The sequence below is a fragment of the Echinops telfairi genome, unplaced genomic scaffold, assembly GCF_000313985.2.
Source record: "Echinops telfairi isolate 266 unplaced genomic scaffold, ASM31398v2 ScPeMD7_5592;HRSCAF=6446, whole genome shotgun sequence".
NCBI classification, from domain to species: Eukaryota; Metazoa; Chordata; class Mammalia; order Afrosoricida; family Tenrecidae; genus Echinops; species Echinops telfairi.
Genome location: NW_022109491.1, coordinates 29024292 through 29035778, shown reverse-complemented (window position 1 = coordinate 29035778; position 11487 = coordinate 29024292). Strand labels below are relative to the sequence as shown.

Sequence of the window (11487 nt, the reverse complement as noted above, 5' to 3'; positions counted from 1 at the left end):
TCTAGTGTAATTCCATGGGTCTTGTCAGCAGGAATGGCTCACAGGGAATAAGCCTGTGTCCTGCCTTCAGCAAGCTATTTATCTCCTTATCACCTCCAAATGAGGTCATCAAGCTGCAACCTGATTGACAGGCTAAACTCCACCCCTTCACTCTTAAGTCTCAAATTGACAACAGGTCATGCAACTACCACACATGGTAATCCAGTTTTCCTGGTAGCTTTGTTATGTTCTATGAAAGGTTGAAAATTTTAGTATGTTGTATGTGTGACATTAAATTGTGAATTAGAAGGACTTGTGATGTAACAACTTAACAACATTTGAAGATAATGGTAATTGATATTCTCTTAAGGAAAATTTGCCTCCAAATTTAAAGCTGGAATCTCACTGGAATTTAGAAAAGAGCTGTTTCTATATACCATTTTAGGATTTCAGTGGGTGCATTAAGAATTGTGTCAAATACTTACCTGACAGGGGAGATACCATGATCACGAAGGTGGTTTTCCCAGGGCGAGGCTCCGGGTGTGCTGACCCCTGCGATTTCCCCAAATGTGGGAAACTCGACTGTTTAATTTGTGGTAGTGGGGGACTGAGTTTGTGCTATCCCCTGTAGGAAAAAAAAAAAGAATTGTGTCAATAATGAGAGTAACCATAATACCAGGAGGGTAAGAGGAAGGTGGGGGGAGAAAGTGGGAAGCAATCACAATGATCTACATACAACCCCTTCCCAGGGGGATGGACAACAGAAAAGTGGGTGGAGGGTAACAGTCTTCGGTGTGAAACATGAAAAAAAAAAAGATAAATTATCAAGGGTTCATGAGGGAGTGAGGGGGAAATGAGGAGCTGATACGAAGGGCTCAGATAGAAAGAAAATATTTTTTAAATGATGATGGATGGCAACATGTACAAATGTGCTTGACACGATGGACATATGTATGGATTGTGATAAGAGCTGTAAGAAGCCCCAATAAAATGATTTTTTTTAAGAATTGTGTACAAATGGAATACTAAGCATCCCTAAAAAAATTTAAAAAGCAATGAAACACCTCATCCCATGGAAAGGGTTGGAGGATATTATGCTGAGTGAAGTTAGTCAAGCACAAAAGGTCAAGTACAACATGAGTCCACTGAGGTAAGTTCAAACAACAGAATGGGCAAAAGGGGAAATAAACACAATTCCCTAGCTGAGGACAAGATAGTACAACATGAGCCAGACTAAACCCAGTGATTCATACATCATGAAAAACAGATGCAGAGAGCAAATAGCACCTGTGCTAAAGGGCTTCTCCCCCCCCCCCCCACGTCTTTAAGGACTTTTCCCATGGGGTGGGAAAAGAAAAATGACAGCAATGGGGGGTCAGGGCGCTAACCCACCCAAGGAGAGGGTATTGTTTATATCTCCACAGGAAAGGGAGAGCAAAAGTAGGCCTCATTCAGGTGTGCCAATCCTTGAGGACAATGTTCCTGCTCGGCGCAGCTCATTCCCAGAGATGACTGCAGGGCTGGCCACGGCTCGAACCTTGATGTCTGGTCCTCTCCCAACATGACAGTGCTGCAGAGGACAACACTGGACACTGGGAGTCTCTAGTCTGTCCCGCCCACTTGGGGGCAAACCAAGAGGGCAGTGCCACAGGCCGGTGATGGGAGTGAAGCCACGGAGTCCCTGGGGAATCCTGATTCTAGACTTCTGACTCGGGGGCAGCACTTGGCAGCCCAGCTGAACTGCTTGAGGGTTCCTCACAAGGGGACCACACTGAAAGTCCAAAGGCCTAATGGGGTGGGGGAAAGGTGCGGGTGCTAGATGGCTCCATCCTTGACTGCAGGAATAGCAATGGGGACTTTTAGGATGTGCGCCGTTTGAACACAAAGGCTGATGACTAAAAAGGTGTATAAGGGGATCCCCAAATAAAACCAGATTTTTTTAAAGCTATGTGTTTGTTTGTTTTTTAACCAAACAAACTTATCACCTTCAAAGTACTCTCTCCATTTGTCAAATCTGTTATTCCATTCTTGGAAATATTTTTTAGACGCATCTGTTTGGATGGCTCATAACACCTCCCTCATTTTTTCCTTTACCTCTTATGTGTCATTAAATCACAGTCCTTTCGTGTCCCTCTTCATTCTTGGGAGCAAAAAGAAATTACATGGAGTGGTCAGGTGAGTAAGACGCATGGGGAAAGAGAGGCATCCTGTTTTTAGCCCAACACTGAGATGGCTGTGTGAGCAGGTGCATTGTCATGTTGGCAAAACTAGTCCCCAGTCTGCCACAAATCAGGCCTTTTATGTCGCACACTGTTACACAATCTTTTCAGAACATCTAAATAGAAAGTTCAATGAACCGTCTGACCTGGAGGAAGGAACTCCAAATCCACTATCCCCCTCACATCAAAAACAACACAAAACAAAACCGAATGCACACCATCTTGATCTTTGATTTCACTTGACAAGCTGCTTGGGGGTGAGGTAATGATGGCACCTTCCACTGGCTTGACTGATATTTGCTTTCAGGGTCATAAGAATAGCACCATGTCTTGTCACCAGTAATGACCTTGGGTAAAAAGTCTGGGCCGCTTTGCAGCTGTTCTTTCAAAGACCGGCATGTTTTTACTTTATTCTCTTTTTCCTAGTCAGTCAGAACTCCGGGCACAAATTTCTCAGCGACCCATCTCATTTTCAAATCTTCTGTTAAAATTCGATGAACCAAGGTCCAAGATAATCCAGATCACTTCTGCATCTCTTCAATGGTCCTTTGTTGTCTTTGAGCAAAAGTGCGTGAATTTTTCAACATTTCCATCCATTCAGGAAGTTGACGGATGTCGAGAACGAGGTTTGTCATCAATAGACATACCATCTTTTTTAAAATGAAAAAAACACTCGTACACTTCAGTTTTTCCCACAGGGCTGTACTTGTAAACTGTGTTCTACATCACAAGTTTCTGCGGCGTTTCTTCCAGGCTGGAAACAGAATTTCAGAGTCACACTCAGTGCTCTTAAATCGGCCATCGGGAAAAAAGAGGTTTCGAGTGAAACTGCTTCTCTGAAAAAATACACTGACCAGAGAGAATCTTCCCAGGCGAGGACAATGGCTGCACTAACGCAAGTGAACTGCTCCATACTTGCTGAGCAGGAAAAATGCATACTACAAAAGCTCTGCCCAGCACAGGGTTTTTCTTTTTCTATTTCTTTTTATTACCCCTCATATGTGTTGTTAGATAAGAGGGACTTCAAGATACGTAATCCTGAAAGAAACGGGGACTACACTGGTGGTTTACAGTATGTCCTTCCCTCCATTTAACAGAGAGATAATTCATCTGCTCTGTACAGATTCCAGATTAGTCTTGTGACTATCTGTATGTTGATTTATTTATCTACATATTTATTCCTTTGGGTGTCTATCTATACAAGATAGGCAGGATAGGCAATCTTACAGAGTCAACGTCTGATCTGACAGTTCCAGGGGGGCGGGAGCAGGGAGGGAATGGGGGAGATGAGCAGGGAGCCAACGATGACAGGTACAGGGAAGAGTAAGTATTCTAAAATTGATGAAGAGGAGCATGTAGCTTTTCTGGCGTGTTTGATCAATCGAATTGTATCAGAGGAATTAATGAGAGGTGAATGATGGGTAAACATGACAGTGGGCAGGAGGAAAAAAATAGGAGAAGAAAGGGAAAAAAATCATGTTTGTATATATGCAAATATATTTATGTATATTTGTTTACATATGTATATATGAGCAAAAGCAACAAGGAAACAGATGGACTTTGGGCCCCTACTTAAATCTTACCTCAGTACAAGAACGATTTGTTCTAATAATATGGCATTGTATGATACTCACTTTCCTGACACAATTGCTGAAGAAAAAAATTGGTACATAACCAAATGTGGTAAAAAAAAGCTAAGGGTGCTCAGTAATTAAAAGATATAGTTCCTGGGATCTTAAAGGCTTCTAATTAAACAAGTGGCTGTCTAGCAGGAAAGCAACAAAGCCCACATGGAAGCACTCAAGGTTGTGTGATCATGAGTTGTCAACGGGAAGAAGTGTCAGAAGTTCAAAACCAAGTAAACAAGTCAATTCGATGTGAAAGGACATGGCTGTAGTGGAGACCTGTGTTAGACAGGGTTCTGTAGAGAGATAAAACCAAATTGCTGATAATATATTTATTTATAAAGATAATTAGATATATAACACAAGAAATGAACTGTTAAATTATATACAGATAAATATATAATACAAGAAATGAACAGTTAAATTATAAAGCAGTACAAATAGCTCAGTGCAACTCACTCCCATGAGAGAGAGGTGTGAGACACTAGCAGTCCTTCAAGTCTAGCCTGCTGCCAGGTCTTCCTCTATATGTAGAGAGAGCTAGGCTATCTCAGCACAGCAGCCAATCACAAGGCAGGTCACCAACTGTCAGCCAGGTCACCAACCACCAGTCCCCAGCTCCAGAGATGTCTTAAAGGGACCGCAACTTACAGTGACACAGTTCACAGGCTAGGCATCCCACAGGTAGTGTAGCCTGTAAATTGAGGCACAGAACAAGCATGGCAGCTGCACACTGGTCCGATGATCAAAGAGCGAGAGACAAGAAAGGTGAGGGTCACTGAGCCATTTATCTCTCCGCCCTTCAGTTAATCCCACTTGTGTTTATCTGCCAGGCTGGCACAATAAACTATCTCAAGACCCAAAACCAACCTGTAAGATAATTGGACATTCCCTTTCAGAAAGGCCACAGGGAAGAGATGACAACGCTAGGGTGCGGAAAGCACTGATGAACCACAAAACTATCCTCTAGTTCTTTAATATTTCCTCCCCTGACCATTATTGTTTTTATCCATTTTATCCCATTGATCATGTTACATTTGCACAGTACAGCTTTGTCTTTAAGATTATTTGGTACATGAAAGCCAAGAGCAATAACTCTTCAGAAACAGTAACAGGAGTAATGGTTCCTTGAAAGTATGGGGAAGAGGGGTGGGGAAGATAGGGAATGGATAGCACTGATGACTATACAATCCCACTCGATGGGTTTAAACAACAGAATTGTATGTGAATGGATATACTGAATTTTTTTTGATATACTGAATTTTGTAAGATATAGCACACACTAAAAAAAAAAAAGCTTTATAGAAAAAAAAATAACAAAGGTTCCAAGGGGGTAGGTGTGTAGAGAAAAGATAAAGGGGACCTGATACCAAGGAGTTCAAGAAGAAAGATAAAGGTTTAAAATTGATTGTGGTAGCAATTATACATTACTTCTTGATGTGATTGAACTAAGGAATCTTATGATATATTTAAGAGCCCAATAATTTGATAATCTCATAAGATGATTAATTTTAAAAATTGTGTACAAATTGATTATAAAGTCTGTGTACTGATCACAAAACGACCAATAAATCACCATTACAAACAAAAATTTATTTGAACATTTTGTGCTTCAAAGGACACTGAAGAAATGAAAACACAAAGAATGAGGGGAAATGTTTGCAAACTATATACCTGATCGAGAGCTTGTATCTAGAATATAGAAAGGCCTACAAGTAAATTTAAAAAGACAATGCATGGAACTAAATGGGCAATAAGCAGCTTGAAATGATGCCCAACATCATTAGCCATCAGGAAAATGCAAACCTAAACTGTGAGTTACCACTTCCCACTCACCGGGCTGGCTGCAATCACGTGGACAAGTGTGCAGTTTGATGAGGATGGGAAGGACTGGAGCCATCATACAATGAGGGTAGGGAAGGACAACGGGGTAGCTGTTTTGGAAAAGAGGCTGGCAGCTCCTCCAAGGTTAAACAAAGACATATGACTCAGAAACACCATGCCTTCATATATATAACAACAACCAAACACATATGTCCACACAAAAATGTGTATGAGAATGCTCATTGCAGCATTAGTCATAACAGTAACACATAGTACCAACTCTTATGAATTCACAAATGAACAAATAATATATGGAACAGCTACCTAATAGAATAGTATTGGCAACTAAAAGAAATTAAATGCTGACACATGCTTCAAAAGGGATGCCAGTCACCCAAGACCACAGCCCTATTTCGTTTCAGGTCAATGTCTAGAAGAGGCAAATCCAAAAAGAAAGATGAGTGGTAGTCTCAGACTACAGTGATGGGAGCCATGATGGCCAATGGACGTTGAGTGTCGTGTTGGAGGGATAAAAACGCTCCAAACTTGGTGGTCGGGATGGCTGCACAGCCACTGGATTATGTCTTTGGAAATAGCGATCCTAGAAGTGAAAGATTGAATTTGATAATCCCATGGGTGCTCTTTGGGTCCATCTACAAATATAAGCACACAATATTAATCAGGAGCTCAATCATTTAAAAGGTTGCAAACTTGTAGTACATTGGACAGTTACTGCTCAGAGACCAAAATGAAAACCAAAAGGTGAGTTTCTGAGCTGCCTGCCAGGGAGAACTCTTCTTGTAAAGCACAGTCCCTGAAGACAGACAGAGCGGATCCCATATGGGGTTCTGAGATGCTTCAGGGGTGGGTGATCATTCAGAAATGTTGTGTTCTACCATGGGCAGACCTTTGGCTCAGATACCATGGTCACCGGAGTCATGTGTCTGAAGGATAGCTGACTTGCAGAAGCTTAGCTCTGTGGTTGATTTACTAAGTGTGGGAAGCACAGTTACCAGAGTGAAGCCGTTGTTGGCTGTCTGGTTTCAGAAGCAGCGCCATCAGAGGGAGGCGGTCCCTGTTCTGGCTCATATCAGAGAGGGCGCTGATCTACGGAGATTGGGATTTAACCTGGAACCAGTCGTTTCCTTTCCTAAATATTTAAAAGAAGCATTTCTTAGTTCCTAACCCCTCTTTGGGTATTTCCTCAGAGAAGCCTGCAGGAGACAGCTTTCGGCTGTCCCAATCTTTATTGATGGAAGAAGGGTTTTCAGCAAGTGTTGCCATTTAAGTCATTTTAGTCCCTCTTTCTAATACTAGTGAAAAAACAGTTGTAAATAATTTGTGCGACAGGGGCACCAAATGATTACAGGACAGTTATGATATCCGGAAAAAGACAGAACTCAGGGCAAAACCATCAAACAAGCCCCGCAACCCTATCTGCAGAGGAAACGACTGAGGCTAGTGGAATTACATCTCCTGTCCAAGACCCCGCCCTCGCAAATGGGTCCAGGCAATAAACAACTTGGGTCCTTGGGACCCTGTGGCCCGTAATGTCCATGACCTGTGCAGCCCTGGGTGCACACTGCTAAGCAGAGTATCGCCAAAATGGACTGGATTTTTGAAGACAGGATGCTCCATTGCTTAGCAGCCAGTGGGAGACCGCGAGGAGGTCCTTTCCTGGAAGATTCCTAAGGCGGGGCTGGAGGCCTCCAGGCTGCTGAATGGGGCGGGGCTTGAACAAGACCACGCCCGAGGGCGGGGCCGCGTCCCTGGCTGTCATTCTCACAGAGCGTCCCCCAGCAGAGTGAGGACCCTGCTGGCGCGGCAGGAAGGCTGTGGGGCAACCATCACTTCCAGGACCTGCGCTCCCTTTCCTGGCCCGGAGTCCCCGCAGCGCAGAGAGGGCACAGTTGAGCCACAGCCCAGAACCCAGCTGGACCCGCGGCTCCACCCGCGGCGTTCCAGGTGCAGGTCAGGTTCAGCTCTCGGCCACGCCCCTGGCCACGCCCACCCCGCCCTCCCATCTCTCCTGAGACGCCGGCCTTAGAGCGCCTCCCAGTGGACGGGTCCCCTCCGTCAACAGCCACCGTGGATGTGGACCCCACACCACCTGGGGTCGCCTCGCTTCTGGCCCCCTGGCAACTCCCACCAAGGCTCGCCCTGGCTCAGGTACGCGGGGTCCAGGCAGGAGAAGCAGCCAGAGGGGGTGGCGGGTTATGGTGAGGCTTCCCGCCACAGGTCGTGGTCCTACAGGGCTTCCTCAGGGGCAGTGGTCCAGGACACTGCTATGGGGAGGCATCCCTAGCAACGGGGACCTTAGTACACATGACAGATCACCTCACCAAGACTCCCTTGTGGAGACCCTCTATAACATAGAACGCCCGACGCCTCTTCCCTGGCCCCAAAGTCTATTTTTGGTATTTCCGGGAACTTCGTTGCTCTGCTCCCCTTGCTGTTCTGTTGCACACCCTTAGCGTTTGGCCTCAGTGTGGTGGGGTCAGATCAGGTACACTTTCCGCACTGTGTCTCCAGTATTGTCCCCGGTAGTGCTATGGGTCAGTGAGGGACATCGTGCCTCATAGGCCGGGCATCCCTATGGTCCTCTCTATGCATTGGCTGCTCTGAGCGGAATATGGTCCTCAGGGCTTGGTGGGCCAGGATGTGCTCCACTCTCTCTCCTTCCCCTTCATTAGCTCCCATGTGCTCTGATCAGACATGTCCCTCTCCCTGAGCTGCAACTTCAGCGCGGTGCTCTGAAGTGAATTCTTCTGGGGGGAGGAGTGGTCTCCATGTAGTTGGGATTGGGGCCGCCCCTCAATCTCTAATAGTTCCCTGCTTCATGCGGTATGTTGCATTTCCATCTTGGTGCACACCGAGTTGTAGCCTGGTCCCTCTTTCCCTCTCCTGTGGAGATATAAACAGCACCCTCCCCTTGGGTGGGTTTGTGCCCTCTTCCCCCACGACACGTCTTCTCTCTCTCTCTCTCTCTCTCTTTCTCTCTCTCTCTTTCTTTCCTTCTTTCTCCCCTCCTTTTCAGTTGGCTGCTGTATGTATCCCTGAGTTGGGTCTGGCCTCTGTCATAGTACCTGGACCTCACTCTGGAATGTATGTATACAGTAGCTTTTTCCCTATGCCCCTTTTGCATTTTTAAGCTTACCTCAAGGGACTCATGTAGTACTTTTCCTTTTGTGCTTGGCTTACTTCACTTAGAATAATTTCCTCCATTCTTCCCATGTGATGATGTGCTTCATGGTTAGTGCTCCATTGTATGTATGTACCACAGTTTTTTAATCCATTTGTCCATTGATAGAAATTTGGATTGTTTCCAACCCCTTGCAATTGTGAACTGTGCCACAGTGAACATGGGAGCACAGATGTGTGGCTTGGTTTCTTGCCTCTTCTGGGTATATGCCCAGTAGGAGGATTGCTGGGTTGTTTGGTAGCTTGATTTCATCTGTTTTAGGTATCGCCAAATCGATTTCCATAGCAGCTGTACATACCTACAGGTCCACCAGCAATGGACAAGAGTTCCTTTCTCACCGAGCCCCTCCAACACTTAGGTGGTATCTCACAACTGTTTCAATTTGTATTTCTCTTATGGCTAATGATCGGAAACATTTTCTCATATGTTTATTGGCCATTCGGATTTCTGCCCTTATGAAACTTCTGTTCAGGTCCTTTGCCCACCTCCTCAGTGGGTAATTAGATTTTTTCTTTTTGTAAGTTAGCAGAATACTGTAGATTTTAGTAATAAGGCCTTTGTCTGATGTGTCATTGATAAAGATGTTTTCCCAGTCCATGAGCTCTCTTATTACTCTCTTGGTGAATTCTTTTGATGTACACAGGTGGTTTATCTTCAGTATATCCCACCTGTCATTTTGTACCTCTGTATTTATGTCCTTTCCTATTTCCGATAGTCTAGTATTCCCTGCGCCAAAGTTCTCAGGTTTGTCCTAATAGTTTTGGATTTTACCTCAAGGTCTGTGATCCATCTTGAGTTTATTCTTGTGCATGGAGTGAACTAAGGGTTTTGCTTCATTTTTCCGCAGATAGATAAGCAGTTTTTCCAGCACCACTTGCTGAAGAGGGCATCTGCTTCCCATTTGATATTTATTGGGACCTTATCAAAGATCAGTTGTCTTTATGCTGATGATTTTATTTCTGGGTTTTTAGTTCTTTTCCATTGGTCTGAGTATCTGTCATTATACCAATACCATGTGGTTTTGACCACTGTGGCTGTATAATATGTGCTAAAGTCAGGTAAAGCAAGCCCTCCCACTCTGTCCTTCTTCTTGAGGAGTTCTCTGCTAATTCTGGGCTTCTTCCCTCTCCATATGAAGTTGGTAATCAGTTTTTCCAATTCTTTGAAGAAAGATGATGATATTTCTATCGGGATAACATTAAACCTACATAGTGTCTTGGGCAGAAATGACATTTTTACTATATTGAGTCTTCTGATCCATGAGCATGGGATATTCTTCCATTTGTTGAGGTCACTCTTGGTTTCTTGTAATAGTGTTCTGTAGTTTTCCTCATACAGATTTTTGTTTTTTTAATCAGGTATATCCCTAGATATTTCAATTTGTGCTTGGCTATTATGAAGGGTACTATCTTTTTGATCCCCTCTTCCATAGTTTTGTCCGATGTGTATAACAGTCCTATAGACTTCTGTTTGCTGATCTTGTATCCTGCCACTCTGCCATATTCATATATTGCTTCTAGTACTACCCTTGTGGAGCTTTTGCGATTTTCCATATTTAAAATCATATCATCTGCAAATAACGATAGTTTCACCTCTTCCTTTCTCACACAAATACCTTTGATGTCTTTTCTTTGCCTTATGTTGTTAGCTAGGACCTCTGTGGTAGGGTCAGATTGGGTACAATTCCCACACTGTGTCTCCAGGGATATGTACTTCAACAAATCCTTCAGCTCCAGAAACCTTGTGGAAACGGAGGGTGGGGCAGCGTCTGAAGAGGGTATCATACTAGCTTTTGAGCTGTGATTCGCTGAAAGTGAACAAGTAAAGGGTGGAGACAAAGTCAGCAGAAGAGAGGTGTCCAATAGCAGAGAAGATGGTGGCAGTAGTAGGAGTGATGGTGATGAAAGATAAGTGGGAGGGGACAGTGAGGAAGGTGACTGACCAGAGAATTGTGAGCCAGAAGAGGGAGAAGACAGTGTAGTGGCTGATAATCAGATTATCCAATGCCAGCTTGGAGAAGGGTTGGGAGGAGCTGGAAGTGTTGGAGATAAAATAGGAAGAGGTTTTTAAGGGGGAGGAGAGAAGGCTGGTGCAGGTGGAGGTGGAACTGTGACCACAGGTATCACTGCAGCGACTGAGTGGGATTTGAAGGCTGAAAGGTGATTCATTGTCTGGGAGCAGTAATTGAGGAGTGGGACGATCTTGACATAGGGAATGGGAAGGAAGAAGAGAGAAAGCTTGCAAACAGGGAATTCCAAAATACCTGCTGTTACATTAGCAGAAATTGTTAGGATCTTGTTGGGTTTTTAAATCAAAAGCCCATCTTGTGGCTGTTTTGAGTTATTGTCCAATTTGTACTCAGGCCAGATAATGTTGCATAAGAATATCAAGACAATTTTGTTCAATAATTGATTTGAGACCCAGTGGTTTAAAGTTTACTATTAAACAGCCCAGAAGCAAAAATGAAATGGTTTAGACTGGGTACACTACATGGTAGGAGGGTGAGTGAAATTCAAACTCCTGAAAGATTTAACAGACTTATGGAGTGTCCTCGAATACCCCATACAAATCTCTAATTCCAAAAGGAAGAAGTGGGGTAGCAGAACAGGAAAGCATCCTCCCACTGAATCCACCCCCC

The 11487-nt window shown here is 44.1% G+C and overlaps 1 pseudogene; it reads left to right on the top strand.

The window, feature by feature from the left end:
* Positions 1 to 456: 456 nt before the first annotated feature.
* Positions 457 to 607, top strand: LOC115871413 (annotated as a pseudogene).
* Positions 608 to 11487: the final 10880 nt, after the last annotated feature.